Raw genomic sequence first — 22,238 nt, 5'->3', positions numbered from 1 at the left:
GTGTTCCTCCAAGAGCATGGTTCTTCCATCCAGTGAAGATCTCTTGGGCGTCATGTTTTTGTATGGCCCATGAACAGGAATCCTGAGGAGAGTTCTTGTTCTTGTGTCAACCTCATTAAAAAATGAAAACAAGGGTGTGGAGCATAGTTCGTTGTCTTGTGTCAAGCTCATTAAAAAATGAAACAAGGAGTCTTGAGGAAAGTTCTTGATCTTGTGTCAACCTCGTTAAAAAATGAAACAAGGGTTATGAGGATAGTTCTTTTACTGTGTCAACCTCATTAAAAAAATGAAACAACTCCCTTTTCCAAATCGATTCTTTGATTAAGATCTCGTAAAATCTGAGTCAAGTCTTTCCAAGATCTCGAAAGTGAACCTTCATTCCATCCACCTCGTTGAATGCAATGAAGCTTGGGGGGCATGTACCTCGATTTGCGTTATTATGCTGGGGGCATGCGGACTTATAACATGCATAGTTTTTCATTTCAAGCTTGTGTAAACATGAAACCGAAACTTATAACAAGCATAGTTTTTCGTTTCAAGCTTGTGTAAACATGAAACCGAATCCAAGCAGAGTTCTCCATGGTTCAAGCTTGTGTAAAAATGAACCCATACCTGATTTACATCTCGTGATTGCCATTTTTATCTGCTAAATTCTGCTAGATGAGCCTTGGTTGTTTTCGTTTCATCATCACCATCTCTTTGACCGATCATATGCTTTCACTTGGTTGTTTTTCCTTTCCTGAGGGACCGCAGCAATGAGTGGTCTTATTAGCCAGCCTCTTGACCATTACATGTTTTGAGCAGTTCCACCATTACAGGAACCAGTTGCCACCTTTTATACCACTCGTTCCTCTAGGACGAATCACCTTTAAGCTCTTTTTCTGACTCGTAAAAAATGAAAAGATTGCCAAGTTTTCCTTTTTAACTCGTTAAATGGAATTAAAAAAGCAGTCCACTATCAGCTCTTTTCCAACCGTATAAATATGAAAATATCTTCGAACTTTTTTCGTTTCAAGTTCAATTGTGGTTATGAAATGACGTGTCTTCAATCACATTTTTACTTTTTCAGATCGAGACCACTAATTACGAAAAGTACCCCTTGATCGTAATGGTCAAGCGGTTCTCTCGAGTATTGTTTTCTACTTTTTCGGCCTCGAGGAACAAAAATTTACGAAAAAGGACCCCCCTTGAGTTTTCTTTTCCGTGTCTTTTTCAAACTCTCTAAATATGAAAAAGACTCTAGGTTTTACCTATGTCGAACTCGTTAAACCTTGACGACATTGGACTCGTCACCATGACAAGACTCAAGCTTCTCCTCCCTAGGGCTCGTTAAACTATCACTATGTTGGATTCATCCGAAGGTCGAACTTATATCACAAGCATATGCTATCCCCTTCAAGCTTGTTTTGCAAAAATAATTGGGGTACTCGCTAGCAATGGTGTGGGAAAATTTGGAATTCGTTATTGGTTACCTACGGCAGCTAGTCACTCTTGAACATCAACACTTTTGCTTCTCGTCAGGTTGGGATATCTACTTCGTCATTTGGCCTTCCGGGGTTTTGGGTTGCCATTTTTGCCTCATTCCATCTGGTCCATGTTGTCTCTATCAAACCTTTGATCCCTTGGTACCAAAATGCTGCCACATTCTGGAGTCATGTCGCTGATATGTTCAAGAGTATAACCTTTTTGCAGTTCACACCCTTAACTCCTCTGATTCTTTGTTTCGCCATTTACCACTTGTTCCTTGTCTCGTGTCATTGATGGGGGAAACATTATGGGCCTCTTGCAATGGATCATCTCCTATCGACATCAGCTCATTATCCAAGAGGTTGATCTAGAAATCCCTTTCTGTACCTTGGAGCTTACATGCCTCAATGGCAAGTTCTTTGTGCCTGACAACAGAATTTCATCATTGGCCTTCAATTGGGTGATTCCACGAGTGTTCGACTTCAACTCATTTTTCACACTTAGTGGATTGTACTGGTAGTACCTTGAGAGCCATTGGCATTATTAGTGGATTCTCTCACGCTTGTTAACGGTTTTCATTATTGACTGGTAATAAAACAACTTTCTATCATGCTCAACTTCAGCACATTTGTTCGCATGCTAGAATTTTTACTAAGATCGGTTAGGGTTTCAAGACCCCATACTAAAATTACATAAGTTTAGGCTGCGTGGATTGGTTCATGATTACATACATGACTCTTTGATGGGATGGCTGCAACCATACCTAAGTCTTCATGGATGGCTATGACCATACCTTTATCTTTATATATGGTCTTATCAACTGGGTGGCTGCGTCCATACCATAGACCAAGTTTCATATGTCTTTTGGATGGCTGCGCCCATGCCTAGACTACATGTATTTCACTATCAAAGATATCAGTTGTACTTGCACCTGCAGGTTCTTCAAGGTGGTGTCCCAGTTCGGTCATGGTTTTGTAAAGCATTTCACCCCTCCCACTCTCTCGGGCTTCATGCTTTAGGGGGCATCTGTTACACAGTAATTTCTCACTATCCTCATCTCAGTCCCTCTCCTATGTCATGTATCAACTACACATGTCCATATCTTCCCACTTATGTAAAAAGATTAAACAGTGCTCTTTGATGCTGAAGACTGACCCTTTTTTCCTAAGTTTCTGCATCGTCGCTAATAAGACATTAAAATGTGCGACAATCCCTTGTCATGAACAGTCTCGTCGCGACACCACAACAGGTGTACATGTGTTTTCAGAGACAAATGATTTTAGGGCTCGGTGCGAGGCTCCCAGCTATTTATTGCGACAATTCATCTAAATGCATTGCATCCTTGTGATTTTGTCGCCGAGCCTTAGTTCATGACCTGCGACGACCCAGATTTGGCGAATTTGTTTAAACAGTTGGCCTTCTGGGTGTTTCTAGAGCTAGTTGTTGTGTCAGTTTGGGTCGCCTTTCCTCCTCTGGGATGGTGGTTCCGCCTCTTGTGCAACCTCCCCTGAGGATAAGCTCCCTCTCCCTCATCTCATGGAGACTCCTTCTCCTACAAAATCACTCTCCATTGCTATGATTGGCTTGTTCTTTTGTTGGGAGCTGCTAGTTTTGAGTTTGGTTTGAAGCAAAGTAGATAGCTTTGGTGTGAGTGTGACAAGTGTGGAATTGCTAATAGTTTGATAAGAGGTTGTGGAGTATCTTAGCTTTGCATGAGGGCTTGATAGAGAGAGAGAGCTATTGTCCTATCGGGAGACCCATTCTTAAGAGTGAATGCTTGAAGGAACATACTGACTGGACCCTCCGAGAAGACTTGCAACGTCAAGGCATGGTTGTAAGTTTGCTCTTGTTTCATTTTTAATACAAGCAGTGACGATTTCCTATATCTTGTGTATAATTTACTTGATAGCTTGTGACTCCTTGACTTTACAAGTAAATAGATCATTATTGTTCTCGGTTATGTGCTCTATTGTTTTCCTGTGGTGTTTCAGGTTGATCGCTCATTGAGGAGAAAGAAACGGAAGATGGAGCAGCGCAACGGAAACTTCATCAACCACCGGTTTGAGGTAGGCCTCCAACGATGACTATTTAAGGGAATCAATTGTTGTTTTGTCTTTGTTGTGACTAGACCCACTCTAGGGCTAGAGGGGTTGCCTCTGTCCACAAAGGGAACACTTTCCTTTATCACAGTGAGGAAACTATGATATGTTGAGTTGTTGTAAAGGGAGGAGTATAGACAACAAAAGTAATAGGAGCAGAACAATGAGAAGGTATTAAAGGAATAATAACTGAGGGAACAAAAGATGTAGTGGCAGTCTGTTGAAATGTGAATGACTTTTCTGCAGTGTTATGCAACTGATGAACTAAGTCCTCAATTTTATGGAACTGTTGTAAAATATCTCTGTCAAACTTTGAAATACCAAGATTTTGTGCAGGTATTAATTTAGATTTATCAATGACTGTCTTAGAAACAAAGGTTTCATATTTAGATCTAAAAAGGCTATGCTCAAATGGTAAATCAAATTCAATATCCTCAGTTGTTATAATGCTTTCCAGAAGGATGTGAGATCTTGGTAAAGGATTTTTATTTGCTTGACCTTGTTCAAACTTATTTTTCCTAACCAGCTTCTCAGGATCACTTATAATTTCAGGTGGATCATGATCTGGATGTGCTCTTGTATGCATCTTTCTAAAAGCTATATTTCCAAGAAAAATAATGATAGTTAAGCTTAAAAACAATCTTTAGGTGAAAATTTTAGCCTAATGGTTCCTAATTCACTGTCACCCATAGGAACTAGGTTTGAACTATTCAAATCAAAGTTTTACCGAGGAATATTAAGCTTTCAAAGTCCCCAACAACGGCACCAAAATGTTAGCACTTCATATTTTTCCTAGGCTAAGAAGGAAAATTGCAAAGGTAACCATAAACCACTTTAGGCTATAATCTAACCCTTCAAACCTAGAGAGGGCTCTCTCACTTAGTTTACTCAACAAATATGATATTAGGCTAGGTAGTAAGCTCAAAAGGGTTTTTTTTTTAGATATATGTTGATGAGAAAAGGAGGAAAACCATTGGGCATGGAGTCATGATCAAAATTTGTTTTTTGTCCAGTAAGATGATGGGAAAATAAAGGGTTTCTCCACAGGGGTGAGGTAGGCAGCTTTGGTGGTGGTTTTATATTAAATTTTTGTGGAAGGTGAAGGAAGAAAAAGTGAAGGACAAACACATTAGAGCATCAAACAATATATGGATTCTAAAATGTTATTCTAAAGATGAAAACATTTATAACTTGGCAAACTTATCAGAGCATCATTAAGTGTGAATTTGAATCAATCATTTGGTTTTTTCCAAGCAAGAAATATGTACATTAAAGGGATGAAAAATACATAAGATAACTCATAATTCAAAGGAGCACAAGCCACCAAAATTCTAACACAAGAATCCCTGCAAATCACCTGCTATTCCATTCATTCACTGACAAAGTCTTCAAAATTATATTGCACAAAAGGTCTTCTCTCGAAACTCAAGCAAACCAACCTTTAAAATGATTTTTCTATCCTTATACATCATCAAAGGTTTATATCCTATCCTAGGTGGTCAAACTCATTGATCAAAACTGATTTTAAATAGATACATTGAAAATCTAGTGCATATACTTAAAAATAGGAATTGTTTTCCTATTTGCCAATCTAAGTTTAAAACACCACTAGCTTAGAATACTAACCAATAAACATTAAACACAATCCCTAGCATAATTTTCCATCTATTTACATGCTCAAAACTATTACTAGAAGTAAAAAAATTTGAATTTTAAGACAAAATATGGCTAACTGTATATGTGCACAACACTTGTGCATAGCAAAAAATTGTTCTTTCTCTGACTGCATGGATGGATGCACATTTGTCAAACCATGTTGGTGTATGTACTACTAACTATGATGAATATGTCCCTGACCTATAAATGCCAAAAATTTCCAAAAAGGCCCATTTTCAAGAAACTATAATATTGTTGCCCACCCTGTGCACAACATCTATGGGTAGTAATTGTCAACTGATCTTTTCACTTGATTTCTTTGCTTCAACTGCCTCAACCAACAAATCTAGCTTTCCTCTATCTTTCTCTTGAAGTCTTTGTTGTGCTTGTTGAAGATCTTCCTTCATTTCTCTATATTTCTTCTTCAATGTCCAATGTTGTTTGTAGATGTTCTTTAGTTGCTTGTGTAGAGGAAGGGATCTTCTCAACATGTATTTGGCATCATCCATGGTTGGATGATAGATGTCCATAAGATCACTCCATCTATGCTTGGTCTCTTCATCTTGTTGCTTGAGCTTAGAAATTTCATCTCGGGCCTCTTTTAATTTCTTATTCATTCTCATGAAGGTGAACTTCCCTTCATCCTCCTTCTCCTCTTTCACTTTCTTCCCTTCTTGGATTTGTAACTTTTTATATGAGGATCTTGTAACCCTGGTTGTTGGTATCTTTGCCTTCTTAACCTCTTCCTTGATTACCTTTCCTTTTCCCTTGGATTTGACAGCAACTGGTGTGGCTTCAACCATAGGCAGGTCTTCACTAGATTGAGTTGTTTTTCCTAAGATGGTCTTCTTTAGTTGCCTATTTTCTTGTTGCAGTTGTGCTATAACTAAATGAGATTCTCTTAACTATTTCTCTAACTCCTTGACTTGCTTGTCTTTCTCATCCATAGAACTTGTTTGTGCTTGAATTTCCTTAGGCTCAGCAAGTTCTTCAGCTGGCTTCTCCATTGGTAACCTTTTGGCAGTTGCCTTTGTGAGTGGCTTTCTTGGCACTGGAAACTCCACTACCTCTGGTGAAAACTGTGGTCTTTTTCCCTTTTTCTTCGGTGATTTCTCAACTATTGATGGATATATTTTCTTGATATAACTCTTTAGGTTGAAGAAGTAGTCTTAGTGGTGGATGAAGTAGTATCCATGTGGCTTGATGGACTTCCAGCAGATTGCACTGTAAACTTGGATGAGGTTAGAAAATCCTACCATACCTCTCTTTTTTTGCAGCTCTTCTAATATCAACAATTTTATCAGTGAAAAATGAAATAATCTTAAGTCAACCATGCCCTTCTTCATTCTTACTCTCTCAATCATCTTGCCTAAACTCCTAAAAAGGAAAAAGGGTAGATTTAGGGTCTTTTTACCTGTGAAATGCATGAGGAGCCTAAAGTGATATTGATAGACCCTGGTGAATCTTCCTTCACATGTGAATTACCTCTGAATTACCTTGAGAAGCCTACTATAATGTTCCAATAAATAGTCACTAGGCACTACAACACCAAACTCCTAGTTTTTATACTTTGGTTTCATGAAATCCTTATAATGCTCCAACTCCAGAGGCATTCCTTTGAACCATTTATCCCCCTCCAAAGGTATTTTTGTGGTTGATGCTATGGTGGCTTCTGACACAATGAATTTCAATTTACCAACTTTTACTTCATCTCCATCAAAATTTAGGGAAAATTCTTTGGTCACCTCCACATTATACCCCTATATCCTTTCACAGAATCTGACACAACTTGTTTTCTCAAAGGTTTCCCTAATGGCAGGGTCTGAGTTAATAAGTGAGAGATATTGTGGTTCAAACCTCACAATCTCTCCTCCCTTTGTCTTCCTCTTATTCTCTGTAGTTTCCATTGCTAAAAACAAGCTCCAAAGATACAAAACTTGGGCTACGGTTTGATATTTTATCAAGATTGGGACTTCAAGACAAAGTTGAAATTTCTTTTCAAACCCTAAACGACTAAAATAATACAAAGAGACTGCAATTTTTTACTAGTAATGGAAATAGATGAATATGCTTTGTTTTGGCTTGTGTGTAGCACCCCAAACGTAGTGATAGATAGGAAGACACTTTAATTGACCAAATGACAGGCTCAAGATGCCTCCAAACTTCCCAAGACCTCTGAAAATTTCAACTTAATTTATGTAAGGCTAACACACTGAATATTGCATAATTTTAAGGTCAGTGGATAGGTGGAAAAATTCATTGTTTTTGTGCGCATCACCTGCTATGCACAACGCTAAGGAAATGAAAGGAAAAGGGTGCGGAAGGATGGTCAACTCACCTCCTAATAAACAGAATAAATTATAATAATTTCACACAAGATCCCTTATGTAGGAAAATCAGGTTTTAGAGTTTATTTAGTCGATCAAAAAGGATAAATATGGGGTGATTGTGTGCATGCGCAATGCCCATGCGTAGCAACAGTGTGCGCAGCACTGTGTAAATAAGAAATCAGGGTTTTCAAACTCAGTTTTTAAATTAGCAATCGGTAAATTACCTCATATTTTAGCAGAGAAAAACCCCCAAATCATCACACACACCTGGAAACTGCATTTGATGAGGAGAACTGATCCTTTGAGTTGTGTGCAGTGTTCCCTGCAGCATGTGCGTAGTGATAGAACTGACCTTTTTCAAGCTCTTGTAGATGAAATGTCTACAAACTCTGAAGGTTGAAGGATGAACTTGCATGTAATTTGATAGCTTTGAAGAGAAATTCGTTCCTCCTTTGGAAATAATGGTACTTTAAGAATATCAAAAGGTTGAGCGCAATACAAATAGGATTATGCCATATTTGATGATGATTGTTGTACATTTGTTGATGTCACCCACCACTAATTGTTCTTTAAACCTGATTGACATGACGTGAATCTGACTCTTATGAAAATGACCTCATTTTTTTTCCATAATGACATTGTTTCCCCATGATTACTAATTTCAAATGATGACCCCTCATGGACCTTACAATTCAAATAAAAACTAATAGACCTCCTTTGACACACATATTTACAATGACTTGACCAATTTAACTCCTTTGTGCAAATACATCTTAGACTATAATACTTGGTGAATTCATAGACTAAATCTTGAAAACAAACACCCAAAATGAATAGTCAGACAAACACACTTTGATCCCTATATTATAGGACCCTATTACTCATAGCATGATTCAGGATCCCTCATTCACTCTGGTGAAATAAATGCCTAATAAATTATTCCAATGTTCATGAAAGAGAAAATCAATCAAATATAGGGTAAAGGATTGAGAAAGGCTTACTACGCAAAGAGGTGATGCAAGCAACTTCACCGGGGTAATAAACAAGTCTGCTCACAGTGAAGAAATGTTTGTGATTTCTTAAGTGACTCCATCGAGGCACTGAACAGGCCTACTAGCAGCAAAGTTGCACCAGAAACTCACTTTAAATTTCTAAAGACAATAATCCCTCTTCCATGATCTATGCATAATTGTTGAATACATGCATGTGTGAGCTCTTGTTTTAGTGTGTAAGGACTAACAAGACCTAACTGGCAAACAAGTGAAAGGAATATCCATAAAGGTTGTGTAACCAAACAGTAACCATGGTGTCTATTCAATACTTCCTTGCATCATTTTCAAGACTCGATATGTTATAGGGACGTAGGAAGATATGTTGGATTCTACCAGTGCTTCACTGATTGTTGTAGCCCTTACACCACCACCCAAAAAATTTCGACCACATTTGAATTTTGGGTCCCCCTTTCCTCTTATAGTCTCAAGGGTATGTTCATGATTTTAAATGGTCAGATTACCCAATGCTTTAGCCGTCATTTAGACCTGTCAACTCATCTTGGCCTCTATTTCCATCAACTGCATTAGAGATTGATAATGTTGTGTTTCTAATATACATCCAAAACCTATATTATCATGTGCATCTTTTGGCGTCAGTTTTCATGAACATTCCCTAATGTTTTCAATGGCTTTATTATTCCCTAATATTTTAAATGGATTTATTATGTTGATACATCATATTTGATAACATTGATGTTTTAATCATCATGCCAGTCTATGTGCCTGAGAGATAAGGCCTTATCAATGCATCTAAGATTGATTTTTCAAATTCCTTATCTTGTGCTAAGGATCCCTTTGAGGCCTCCTAATTATGTTGAAAAGTATTAAAAGTATTGTTACTTAATGTGACTCCATTAACTAACTCATTATGTATCCAAGGCCTTGACATTTGAATTATAAAATATTATCCTATTGGCTCTAGCTAACTAATTTATATATCGTTATGCAGGGTTGCAAGTGACTATATTAAAGCATATGATGTTGCATACACTATTGTGCAAAAGAGCATGCACTAGCATGAAAAGTTGTTAGCCCTGAGTGATACATGTTATATAGATCCTAAATGCATCGATAAATGGAAACGAAATATGTATACCTAGTGTGATGGAAGGAATATAATGTTGGCATGACCGAAGGGTAGGATAATGACAAATGAAATGTGTGGGGTGTATCACTAGTGGGCCAAAACAAAACCAATATGCTAACCATGTTGGAATATGTAATTTATACTTGTCTCAGTTGTGATTATTTCTATCTAGAGGAGTTTGTTTTTTGTTTCCTAGATTTGTGTGTGTTTGAGATATTCCCTCAACCAACAGATTGTGTTTCCAAGATAGTTTTCCTATCTTAAGACAACACTTCCTGTATATATATAATATCATATTTGATTAATGTAATATTGATTTCCCTTATGGAAACTTAACATGGTATCATAGCCCCCGAGGGCCTAGCCCCTCTTGGGCTTGGCCCCTCCTGGGCTGAGGGAAATAGTGAGTATGTACATTTGTTTTGAGAGAGTATAATGTGTTATTTTTTGTTTTTCCATATAAATAGAAGTTGAACGAGCGTGGTGCAGACGAGCCCTGGTGCTAGAGGGGGCTAAGAGAAATCCTAGATCTCTATTAGACGAGGCCAAGAGTATATCAAAGCTTTCTCCTCATCAAGTAGAGTATATCAATGTGCCTGTTGAGGGACCTTACAAGCCTGCTCACTACGGATACTGAAAAGATCTGAAATTTGGGATGGCTTGTTAGATGAGTAGCAAATGTCCTCGTTGTTTGTAAATAAAAGAAATTGTAGCTTTTATATTTGGCAACTCCGTTGTTTTAAAGGACCTTACAAGCCTGCTAACTACACATTGAAGAGATGACATTTTGGGTGAGTTTCTATGATGGCCATTGGAGGCAATGCACGGAAAAGGGAAAGAATGAGAACGTTCCATTGTAAAAGTTGCATGCCCATGGTCAGGCTTCATCATCTCCAAAAATATTGCACAATGGCCTTTAGGCATCCGAATCTTGCTGTGAATCAAATTAATCCATGAGGGTAAGCGTGGAGACGAGCTCTTCAGTACCGCTTTGGGCGACACAACAGTTTGTATAGTTCGCAACCGCAGACTTAACTCGGATTGTCATGAGGCTGACAATTCTCTCGGGGACTTGAAATCAGTTGCCTACGAGAGCTTTCTGTGTGATTTTGTATCGGACAACGAAAGAGCAAGCGCTTTGGGGGTCCATGAAGCCTCAGTGGGCCGATTTGTTTCGCTTCCCTTTCATTCATAGAATTCAACGATTCTTGGAGTTGATACAGTGCTTGCAACAGGCGCAGTTGTCATAGAGACATGTTCTAGGGCACCCACGACAAACTCAATTTTGAATCTTTGGGCACAAGGAACGATACACGCTCTATTTCAATCCACTAAAGGCTGATCCATTGAAGAGTGAGTGTGGGCAGCGTCTCTGTGTGAGTGTTGCCTCACCGTTTCCACTTCCACTATGCCACGAATTAGTATATGCTTGGTAAAATGAATTGTTTTCTTGAATTATTTTTGGGTTTTGTAACTGAAACATGTTGAGCCTGATCAACTTAACATGTAAATGTTATTTGTTAGAATTGATCACTCTAACAATGGCGAATTGAAGTTGGAAAGATTCAAGATGAAGAGACCAAGTTTGGATATGATTTTAGAAGAAGTTGATTGTGGCAGTGGATATTAGTTGGGTGAAGCAACAATAGATGGACAAACAAGGTAAAATATTGTGTGTTGAAATAAAGCAGACTCATAGTATATGTCACATACATTAGTAAGCAAGTCTAGGATGTTTTGTAGTGGTCGTTGTAAAGTATGTACTTGGTAACTCCAAGAGATGGAGTGTGAAATGTAAGCCTGATGAGGCATGTGTATCCCCATAAAGTTCGTGGTAATCTTAAAACCACTTTGTATTTGCAGTGTTGGTTTGTGGTAAGCTAGAAACCACATGTAAGAGTGAAGTGGGACAGAGATTCTTGTTGGCATGGTTTAGGGTTAGTCAAGAAAACCCTCGACCTAGTTGAGTCGGGTCTTTGGTGAGCCCTAGTGGCTACAGAGCCTTCGTGGCTATAGAGCCTTCGTGGCTACAGTGCCCCAGTGGCAACATAGGAGCCTCAGTGCTCACAGTTTCGAAGTCTAGGTGGTCGGGAGTGACATACCTTACTCACAGGAGAAATTTATTTTCTCACAGGTCTCAACGTATCTCCAGCTGAGCACAATGCATGGTTGAGGGTGAGCCGATAAAACCCATGATGATGATATTGGAGGAGGATTTACAGGTACAGGTACATGTATGCAGTTATAATGGTTGACAGAACCATGTATGCGAAAGACGTCCTACAAGAGTGGCGGTTATAGCGGTTGGCACCCATCCATTTCAGTGGATGGTTTCTCTTTTATATGGACGTTGACATATTCTTCTGTAATGTTTGACCACAACTAGACTTTACAGATTGATATCAATACGAGTACTCATTAAAAGGGTGTATTGGAATATGTAATTCCTACTTGTCTTAGTTGTGATTATTTCTATCTAGAGGAGTCTATTCCTATTTTGTTTCCTAGATTTGTGTGTGGTTGAGATATTCTCTTAACCAATAAATTGTGCGTCCAAGATATTTTTCATATCTTAAAATAATACTTCCTATATCTATGTAATATCATATTTGATTAATGTAAATAGAAACTTAACAAACCACGCCGATGCATGCATTACAAACTAAGCGCATGCATTACAAACTAAGTTTTGGAGCCACATATGAACTACGAAATCTATACAACAAGAATCATATTAACGTATGACATGTTAAAAGGGTATTATGCTCCGAGTATGTATATAGTGCACACCAAATTTTGTAAAGGAAGCAGTTGTGGATATATAATATAATATGTGACCCATACATGAAGAATACAAGTCGTGAGACAGTAGTGCTAAGAGAAATAAAGATGGCATACTTACTAATGGATCCAAGGGCGTATGTTAATGGATCCAAGGGCGTATGTTAATATATGTGTATGTTAACAGAGCATGTGAGGACGTTTCACAATGAGAGAAAATGTGCAGGTGTCAAAGGCAGCGTAGACATTTTAAGATGTGTTGCATAGAATGAGAAAAGTTGTGCATACAGGGTATAAAAGGGGTCGCATTGTATTAATGGTGCAAGATTCGCATGGAACCACAATTCATGATGCAGATTGTGCATATCTGAGGATCCATGTAGAAGAAGACAGATATTACAAAGACAACGCTGAAAATTATTCATTGGTTGCAGCCAGTATGACAAGGAAAAAGGATGCAAAGACACAAAAGGAAATGGCGCGCATGAGATTGCAAAATTTTGGTCACAAGACGTGATGGCGACTCACCTTAAGTCACAAGTCACACCTGGAGATCCCATTTATAGACTTGAAATGCGACTTGCATTGGTATATTGAATTACATTAATCCTCTGGTCGCAGATTAATCCTCTTAGCATCCATTTAAGAGTGTGACTTGTTCTAAGAATAGAAATTGTGACCTGGCTTACACCTCAGATCTCACTTATACCTTTGTAAGTCGCGAGTTGCACCTGGTGCTCACCAAGATTATGGCTAGAACAAGGTCACAAATTACATTGATAATCACATCAACACTGCGACATGGAAATGTGATTTGAGCTGGAAGATGTGATTGGAAATAGAGTTGACGATGTGATTGCATTGTGGCCATAGTTGTGCACATAGTTTCTTGGCCATGACGTGATTGTGCTAAAGGAACTTGCAAAAGTGGCTATAACACTTTGCAAAGGAGAGTAGTCTCATTGGTGACATCCAAGGTGTGTAATAATCGAGGGTTCATTTTCAAAGGCCGCACTCTTGGGGATAGAGCATGAAGCTGCGACAGGGTAATACCGGTATTGCAAAAGACTTTACGCACTGAAATAAATATGAAAGTCGCGTTTCCAAAATCAATGCCCTCTATTGATAACGCATTTTGTCAAGTCCCTCTAATTTCAGTTGCTTCTTTAGAGCCGGCTCATGCTTATGAAAATAATTGTTCCTTTAATGGGAATTGTGGGCTGTTCTTGATGGATTTATTCACCCTTTCATGAGAAGAATAAATGAGAAGAAGAGTCAAACTAAAGGGAGTAGGAGTCATGTGGCACTCGTAATTACGAACACATTATTGCACGTCATGGTGAATGAGTTCAAACTGAAGGCAGTAGGAGTCGTGAGGAACTCGTAATTACGAAAACATTATTGCACATCATGGTGAATGAGTTCACTCTAGCATAAGAGGCACAATGAAATTTTTATTACACATCATGGTGAATGAGTTCACTCTAGCAATAGATGCACAATGAAAATTGTAATTGCAGTGTGATGACCTTTATGTTTCAAATTATTTATGGCCAATGGGCAATGCGAAAACTCCCATTGAGATTGGAATCATCTTGCAATAGCACCAGTACACTTTGCAGCAGAGTGAAATTTACTTAGTGGGTATATGCCATTAAAAAAAATTGTGTAATAGAGGGTAATTGTTTAGCACATTTTAATAATATAAATGGATGACACCCGTGTGCGTGAAGAATGGAATTCCACCTCCAAACCCTCAACACCTTTATGCTTTTATTTCAGAGGAAGAAAAAGAACCATTCTTAATTAAAAATGAGGAAGAGTTTTACATTTTCTTGGATCAAATGCAGTTCATCAGTGCTGCTCAGTAATGAAACTTGAAGACCAAAATCCATCCAAAAAACAAAACAGAGCAGCCCTCAAAGAGCATGGCGGCAAGCATACTTAGATGGCATCAAAACCAAAAAGGAAAACAAAGATAGACATTAAACCATACAACAGACCTAAGAGAGGCCACGAGAGAAAGAAAAAACATGCCAAAAACCACCTATGAAAATTTGAAAAAGCCCTACCCACATAACGAACCAACAACAAAGTACTCAAAATGGAAAAAACCAGGAGAAAGAGACAGGCCCTACTTGGAGAGGGTGCCAGCAACGAGATTTTGATCACGATAGATATGCTAGAAGGAAATGTCAGAAAAGGTTGCCTTTAGATCCCTGATAAGGATCATCCAATTGCAGAGAGAGGAGACCCCAAGGGTGGAGAGGCCCGCAATCCATTGAATCAAAGTAAGGAAATCCCCAAATATTGAAATATGCTCAATGCCCAGCCATAAGGAACATTGTAAGGCGCCCTATAAAGCAATCATCTCAGCCCTAATGTTGTCTCCCCTGCCACCAAACTAGCATAACCTATAATGTGAAGAGGGGTCAATTCTCAGGAAAGCACCACAACCACATATGCCTCCTGAGGCAGCCCCATCAAAAAAACATATGGGAAAGATGCCAGACAAATCAAGCATGGAAATAGAATAGGAGGAGGCCTTTGGAAGCCAAGGATTGATTTCCATGAAGAAGGCAACAATTTTTAAGGCAACCTGATATGAGTCAGAGAATTTGCCTTCAAAGATAAGATCATTCTAAGCCCTCCATATCCCCCACAGTACATATAATGGAACAGACCTGTAAGCAGGTGCATTTTGAGCCCAAGTCATAAGGCAGGCCAGAATTAAAGAGTCATCTCAAGTGACAGAAACGCCCAACAAAAGAGAAACCTCTAGCCAAATAGCAGAAGCAAAGCAACAGTGTAAAAATAAGTGGGAGAAGTCATCAGAAATTGATTTTCATATAATGCACCTGCCAGGGCCAATGTATCCAACAAGATATCCCAGTTGAGAATGTGGTTATAGGCTGTAAGCCAAGCAAAACATTTTATCTTTAATGGAGCGTCCCAACCCCATGTGCTAGTAGACCAATAAGAATAAGGTAAAGAGTGAATGGAGGAGGAAATGTAAGAATATACTTCTTTGACGGAGATTTGGCCCTTTAGTATTCAACCGCCCCCATAAAGGTCACGTTGCAATAATATTATATGCACTGAAACAATCTTATATTTGAGTTGTTGGGGTGATTTCAAGAGAGTAGGAAAGGTGAGGCACCCTAAAGAAATGAACAGACATAGAAGACCATGAGAAAACATTGAAATGAAGGGATACCAAGACAACAAATCATGTTTAAAATGCAATAAACGGAATATGAAGTCACCAAAATTTTGACGAAGACCACCATGGAAAAGGAGGGAAAATTACCAAGTCGACTATTTGAAAATAATTACCTCGAGGCCACAATCTCTCATTGGGTTATTTTGTTTGTTTGTGACAGTTATATCTTATTTGATTAATATTTTCAGTCATAATTAGCATTTGTGTGCTTGCAGGATTGATGATTATGGAACAATTTCTCGTTGTACTTCTTGAACACATGATCTTAGTTAGATGATTGATTCCATGAAAAATGAGGCACAAGGACAATTGGCATACTTTCTACATAGTTGTTGATGACATGTGCAGAAGTAGAAAAATGTGCATTCATACAACAGATGGATGCCACAACTCTCTTCATCAACTCATGCAAGACTCCATGGTTGTACAACCGAATTTGCAACAAGCACTCTAGGGTTTCAAAGAGTCGTCTATATTCTCTTCACAACTACTCCTCTGGCATAATGTAAATATTTCTCATCACGATGCCAACAATTATGCTGAGATAGAATGGGCATGTATCAGCCATTAGACATTAGAGAGCCATGAGGAAGATCAAGAGTCATGAGGATAGGTGAAAGGGCATTGTAGGTGAACAGTCACCTCACTTCTATAAGCATACCCTTGTGCATCATTTGAAGGGACTTTTAGCACTTGAGCTAGGACTAGCACTAGATAGTTGATTTGTGCTTGAAGAGCTAGAGGCTCTCATCTCTTGGTAGTTAATAGGGCAAGTTGTGGTGAGGCTAGTGTTTTGCATTGGATAATGGTATGAGTAGCCCATGTTCCACTTTTAGGCTTTTGATGGATTTCAAAACATGTACTTGTATTTGTTGTGACATTAATAAGAAGTTATTTTCTTTCAGTATGTATTCCCATGCATCCTTATGATGGTTGTATTGTCTTTCTTTTATTTCCATCATGTTTGTATGTGTTCTTTCATGTGGGCATATGTTAATGAACTTATTCTTAACTTATGGTTTTCATGTTCGCTTCGAATTTGTGCTTACTTGTTCCACACCATGTCAATAACTTATTACAAACTTATTTGTAATTAACCTATGACATGTTCCTATTCGTGTATGTTTGAGATGGTTTTAGCCCACTAATCCTTCTCATTGCATAATTCTTGTTTTTGTTGTTGTTACATTCTTGTATATTTTTTTGTAGTTTGTTAATCTTGGGTTAACCCTTTTCCCATTGTCTGGGCATTTCATTCTTTTCCACGCTCTAACATCTCCTCTTTTGACAACCAAGAGCAAAACCAACATGATGTCAATAGGGCCTACATACCAAATGGGGATCCTATCCGAAACACTGTGAGTTCTAATTGGGACTTCACCTCGGGGAGACCCCCTATTTGTTGGCGGTACATTTAAGCCCATTAACAAGTACATATATATATATATGTGTGTGTGTGTGTGTGTGTGTGTGTGTACTTGTTAATGGGCTTAAATGTATATAAACACAAAAACACAAAAAAAAATCATGAGATACTATGATTCCATATTTAGTTGACACTCGGAGGATTATGCTTGAGGCCTTCAACATATAGAACATTTTGTGCTTTGGATTTTCCATTTTTGAGACTTATTGTGCATGTTCTAGCAATTTTAGTGGGTCCATTATCTTTGATTCACATTTCCATCTTTTTCTTTTCTTAAAGAGATGAACTTCTTATGGTCATCTGTCATGTGTCTAGAACACCGAATTTCTACAAACCATTGACTTTCCTTATTCTAAGCATACATAACTAGACCGTGTTTCTCAGGAGTAGATTCTTCAGTCTTCATTTTCCTGATCCTTTCTCTAGGCTTTACTTGTTAAAAATAGCAACAAGAAATGCTAAAAATAGAAATGCTATAAATAGCATTGTTATAAATAGATTTTTAGGTACCAGTGTTGAAAATAGCAACAAGGAATGATAAAATATAAATGCTAAAAATAGCATTGCTATAAGTAGCATTTCAGGATATATTCCAATTTTAATTAGTCCCTGAATTAAAATTGAAAATTAAAATTCGAATTTGGTCTCAGCAGCTGTTTGAAAAATAATCAATTAATTCATCTTGAGTTAATTAGTTGAAAAAAATCAAACATGAAATCTTTGTGAAGACATGCAACAGTTATCCCTTTGATTGAGGAAGTTATCCCTTAATTAAGGAGATAAGGATGACCTGTATTTGAGTTGTAATTAGTTAGCTCAATTAACTGAGTTAAGTCCAGTTATATTAGTTCCAAACAGTTTGTGGAACTAATTGTGAGTTCAATCAATTAATGCATGCATGCATGCAACTAGTGTTCTCTAGATAACTGAATATTCTCTCATAAATAACTCATGCATGTCAGTTCAGAGAAAGACCCAGTTGAGATTAAAGACAGGGACATTGTACTATCAGTTGGAGGAATTTTCCTATAAAGGAAACCCATCCATGTAGAAGGAATTCACTCTTCCAGGATTGCGTAGTTACTTCAGAGGTCAAAGCAATGTGTGAGGAATTATTACACACAGGTTGCAGCTTGAGGACCCAGGAGAAACTACAAAAGAAAATAGGAGGCTTGGAGGACTGAAGGAAGGCATATGTGTTGTCTATTCTATCTATGAGCAGCAATGAGGGATTGTACTGAGAGCTGGATAGTTTAAGAGCTAAAGCTTTGTGTAATCCTGAGATATTTCCACTTGTATGATAATACAGATAGCGGGGTTTTTAGCTGAGGCTTTCCCCAGAGTATTATTTTGTGTTTTATGTGTGATTGAATCTTCTTCTCTGTTATATGTGTTTTGTTTGATCTTGTACAAAATCGATTAAGCTTCTGCAAGTTTGATTGTAGAAGTAGATTAAGTATTTTTCTTTAGTACATTGCATAATCAAATTAATCTACGGTGAAATTTCTACATGGTATCGGAGCAAAGGTGATCAAAGCGGAGAACAGTATACAAAGAAGAGTGAAGTTCAAAGTTTGAAGTTCTTGATTGTAGGTACAAAATCGATTTCTTATCACATCTCAAAGTTCACCAATGGCATTCAATGGCTTGAGACTCGAGTATGCCCTGGATGGCAGCTCGAATTACATAGCATGGAAGGATCGCATGGAGGTAGTATTAGAGGACAATGGTTTGAAGGACTTCATTGATCAAGAAGTCCCCAAGCCAGCAGCAGCTAATGCCCAAGAATTGGCGGAATGGAAGAAATGTGTGGCAAGAGCGAGGAGGATTCTTCTGGAGGGAGTTCGAGACCATATTGTCTTGATTCTCCCTGGGAAGGAGACTCCATTTTCATTGTGGAAGACATTGAAGGATCTATATCAAAACAGCAGTGACCAGAGGAAGCTGGCGCTAAAGGACAACCTTCGGAAAATCAAGTGTGAAAAGGGCAACACGATCTCTACATATTTGAACAAGCTCACCACCTGTAGATATGATCTTGGAAGTGTAGGAATCATGACAGCCGATGATGATATGGTGAGTCTTGCTCTCCTCGGTCTTCCTAAGAGCTGGCATAGCTACGAGGACTTAGTGAATGGAAGAGAGAAACTGCGAGATTGGGAATGAATATGGTTGGATATGATGCAGGAGGAGATCAGGAGGATCACCAGAGATGGTTCCTCATCCAAGGAGGATGAAGAAAATTTGCCTTAGCGAGTAAGGCAAGGAAAGGGAAGGAGAAGGATTCTCATCCCAAATCAAGTTCTTCTCATGGAGGGAAGAAGATTGACAAATCTAAAGTGAGATGCTTTAATTGTCATGAGGTGGGCCATTATGCAACTAATTGTCCATTGAAGAAATCCAAGAAGGGATCCTTGGAAGGATTTGAAGGTGAGGCATTGGCCTCTCAATTCGAATTGGATTTTACCCTCATCGCATGCATTGTTTCATCGATGATGAGTCGTGGTTGGTTTCTTGATAGTGGAGCCTCATTCCACATGACCGACAATAAGAGTTTGTTCAGTACTTTGGAGGAGAAAGACCTCCAAATGCGCATAGAGATGGGTAATGATGAAAAGTATAGTGTTTCAGGAGTGGGCACGGTTGCTTTCCAAAGGGAACATGGAGCTCGCATCACTTTGACATATCTGAAATATGTGCTAGGACTGAAGAAGAACTTGGTATCAATCGCAATGTTGGAGGAAAAAGGCTACGATGTTGTCTTCAGTAAGGGAAAGGTTTTCCTTAGACACATCAACACGAGGCAAGTGAAGTAGATCAGTTCACGAGTCAAGAACCTATATGCTCTTGAGGTTCAAGATGCATGCAAAGCCTTGAAGAGCAAGGCAAATGTTGGAGACTTGGTGGTTGAGAGGGAGAGTACATTACCTCTCAACATGCAATGCCAAAAGAAGTCTCAGACAATTGTGGAGGAGCCACAATTGGTGAAGCAACTTCAGGAGGTTGTGGAGCAGCCACAACTGGAGAATCCGAGAGGAGAACGAGTGGAGGCATCCACTCATGCAGAGACCTCCAGTAGGGAGGAATTTCGAACCAAGTGGACAGAGGGATCACATGCATCCATACCTCCAGGTGTGAGGTGGGGCAACGTGGAGTGATAATCCCAAGAACGCTGAAATAGGGGTAAGATCCTTGAGGTACCCAGCCTCTTTGATTAGACCTTGCTACGGGAGCCCCGCCAAGTAGTAGCAGGACTGGCTAAGTGGGTAGAGACAGATGCAGATGGAGCAACAAAGGAAGCTTTAGCATCAGAGGGTGTTTCTATCCCAATAGGGAGGTCAGTTGGGAGATCAGTTACTTACTTCTCAGTAATTGAGTTGTAGTGCAGCAATGGGAAGCAAGATGCAACATGATGAGAGGAGGTGCAGTGTTGGGAGATAGGACCAGTAGTAGCACAGATGCAACAGGAGGAATCAGTGTGATTGATGCAGTCAGAGATCAAAGTGACAGAGGCTAGAGCAGTCAGATATTGAAGAGCACAGAGGTGTAGAGTTTTCAATTGACAGAGGCAATAGCAGTCAAAGACTTTGATGACAGAGGCATCATTCTGATTCAGGTTGGATATTTTTTGTTTCTAGAGTTGTTGGAGCAACAACACTAGGGAGAAGTGTTGCATGACAAACATTCCAAAGGTTCAGGATCAGGTTTGAGTTGAATTCCTTTCTTATTGAGAGGGAATGTTGAAATAGCAACAAGAAATGCTATAAATAGCTTTTTAGGTACCGGTGTTGAAAATAGCAACAAGGAATGATAAAATAGAAATGCTAAAAATAGCATTGCTATAAATAGCATTTTAGGATATATTCCAATTTTAATTAGTCCTTGAATTAAAATTGAAAATTAAAATTTGAATTCGGTCTCAGCAGCAGTTTGAAAAATAATTAATTAATTCATATTCAGTTAATTAGTTGGAGAAAATCAAACATGAAGTCTTTGTGAATACATGCAATAGTTATCCCTTTGATTTAGGAAGTTATCCCTTAATTAAGGAGATAAGGATGAGTTGTATTTGAGTTGTAATTAGTTAGCTCAGTTAATTGAGTTAAGTCCAGTTAAATTAGTTCCAAACAGTTTGTGGAACTAATTGTGAGTTTAATTGGTTAATGCATGCATGCATGCAACTAGTGTTCTCCAGATAACTGAATATTCTCTCATAAATAACTCATGCATGTCAATTTAGAAAAAGACCCAGTTGAGATTAAGGATAGGGACATTGTACTATTAGTTGGAGGAATTTTCCTATAAAGGAAACTCATCCATGTAGAAGCAATTCAGTCCTGCAGGGTTGCGCAGTTATTTCAGAGGTCAGAGCAGTGTGTGAGGAATTATTACACACAAGTGGCAGCTTGAGGACCTAGGAGAAACTACGCAAGGAAATAGGAGGCTTGGAGGACTGAAGGAAGGCATATGTGTTGTCTATTCATCTAGGAGCAGCAGTGAGGGATTGTACTGAGAGCTGGATAGCTTGAGAGCTAAAGCTTTGTGTAATCCTGAGATATTTCCGTTTGTATGATAATACAGATAGTGGGGTTTTTAGCTGAGGCTTTCCCCAGAGTATTCTTCTGTGTTTCATGTGTGATTGAATCTTCTTCTATGTTATATGTGTTCTGTTTGATCTTGTACAAAATCTATTAAGCTTCCGCAAGTTTGATTGTAGAAGTGGATTAAGTATTTTGCTTTAGTACATTGCATAATCAGATTAATCTACAATGAAATTTCTACATTAACGAGAAATTTTGTGCTTCATGGTCAAGATTGTTGCATTTGTAACATTCTAGACTATACTTTGAAAGATGAGAAAATGAATTATAAGTTCTAATTTATTATTTCCTATTAACGTCAATAATCTTATTGATCTAGGTGGCTACAGACACATGCAGAAATCCAAGAGGACTCAGAAATAGTCAAAATTCAAAGTGGTCAAATTTCTCTCAAACCAGCACCAAATCTAAGTGTTCGTCTCCCTGATTCCAACAATGCAAACGACACTCAAATCCGAGCTCGTATCAAGGAGATAGATCCAGCCAAGTTTTTGGTCAAAGTTGCCATGTGGGCTA

Source organism: Pinus tabuliformis, chromosome 3_2 (assembly GCF_031772625.1).
Source record: "Pinus tabuliformis cultivar Carrire ecotype Pingquan chromosome 3_2, CPIR1, whole genome shotgun sequence".
NCBI classification, from domain to species: domain Eukaryota; kingdom Viridiplantae; phylum Streptophyta; class Pinopsida; order Pinales; family Pinaceae; genus Pinus; species Pinus tabuliformis.
Note: the sequence above shows the minus strand (reverse complement) of the source record.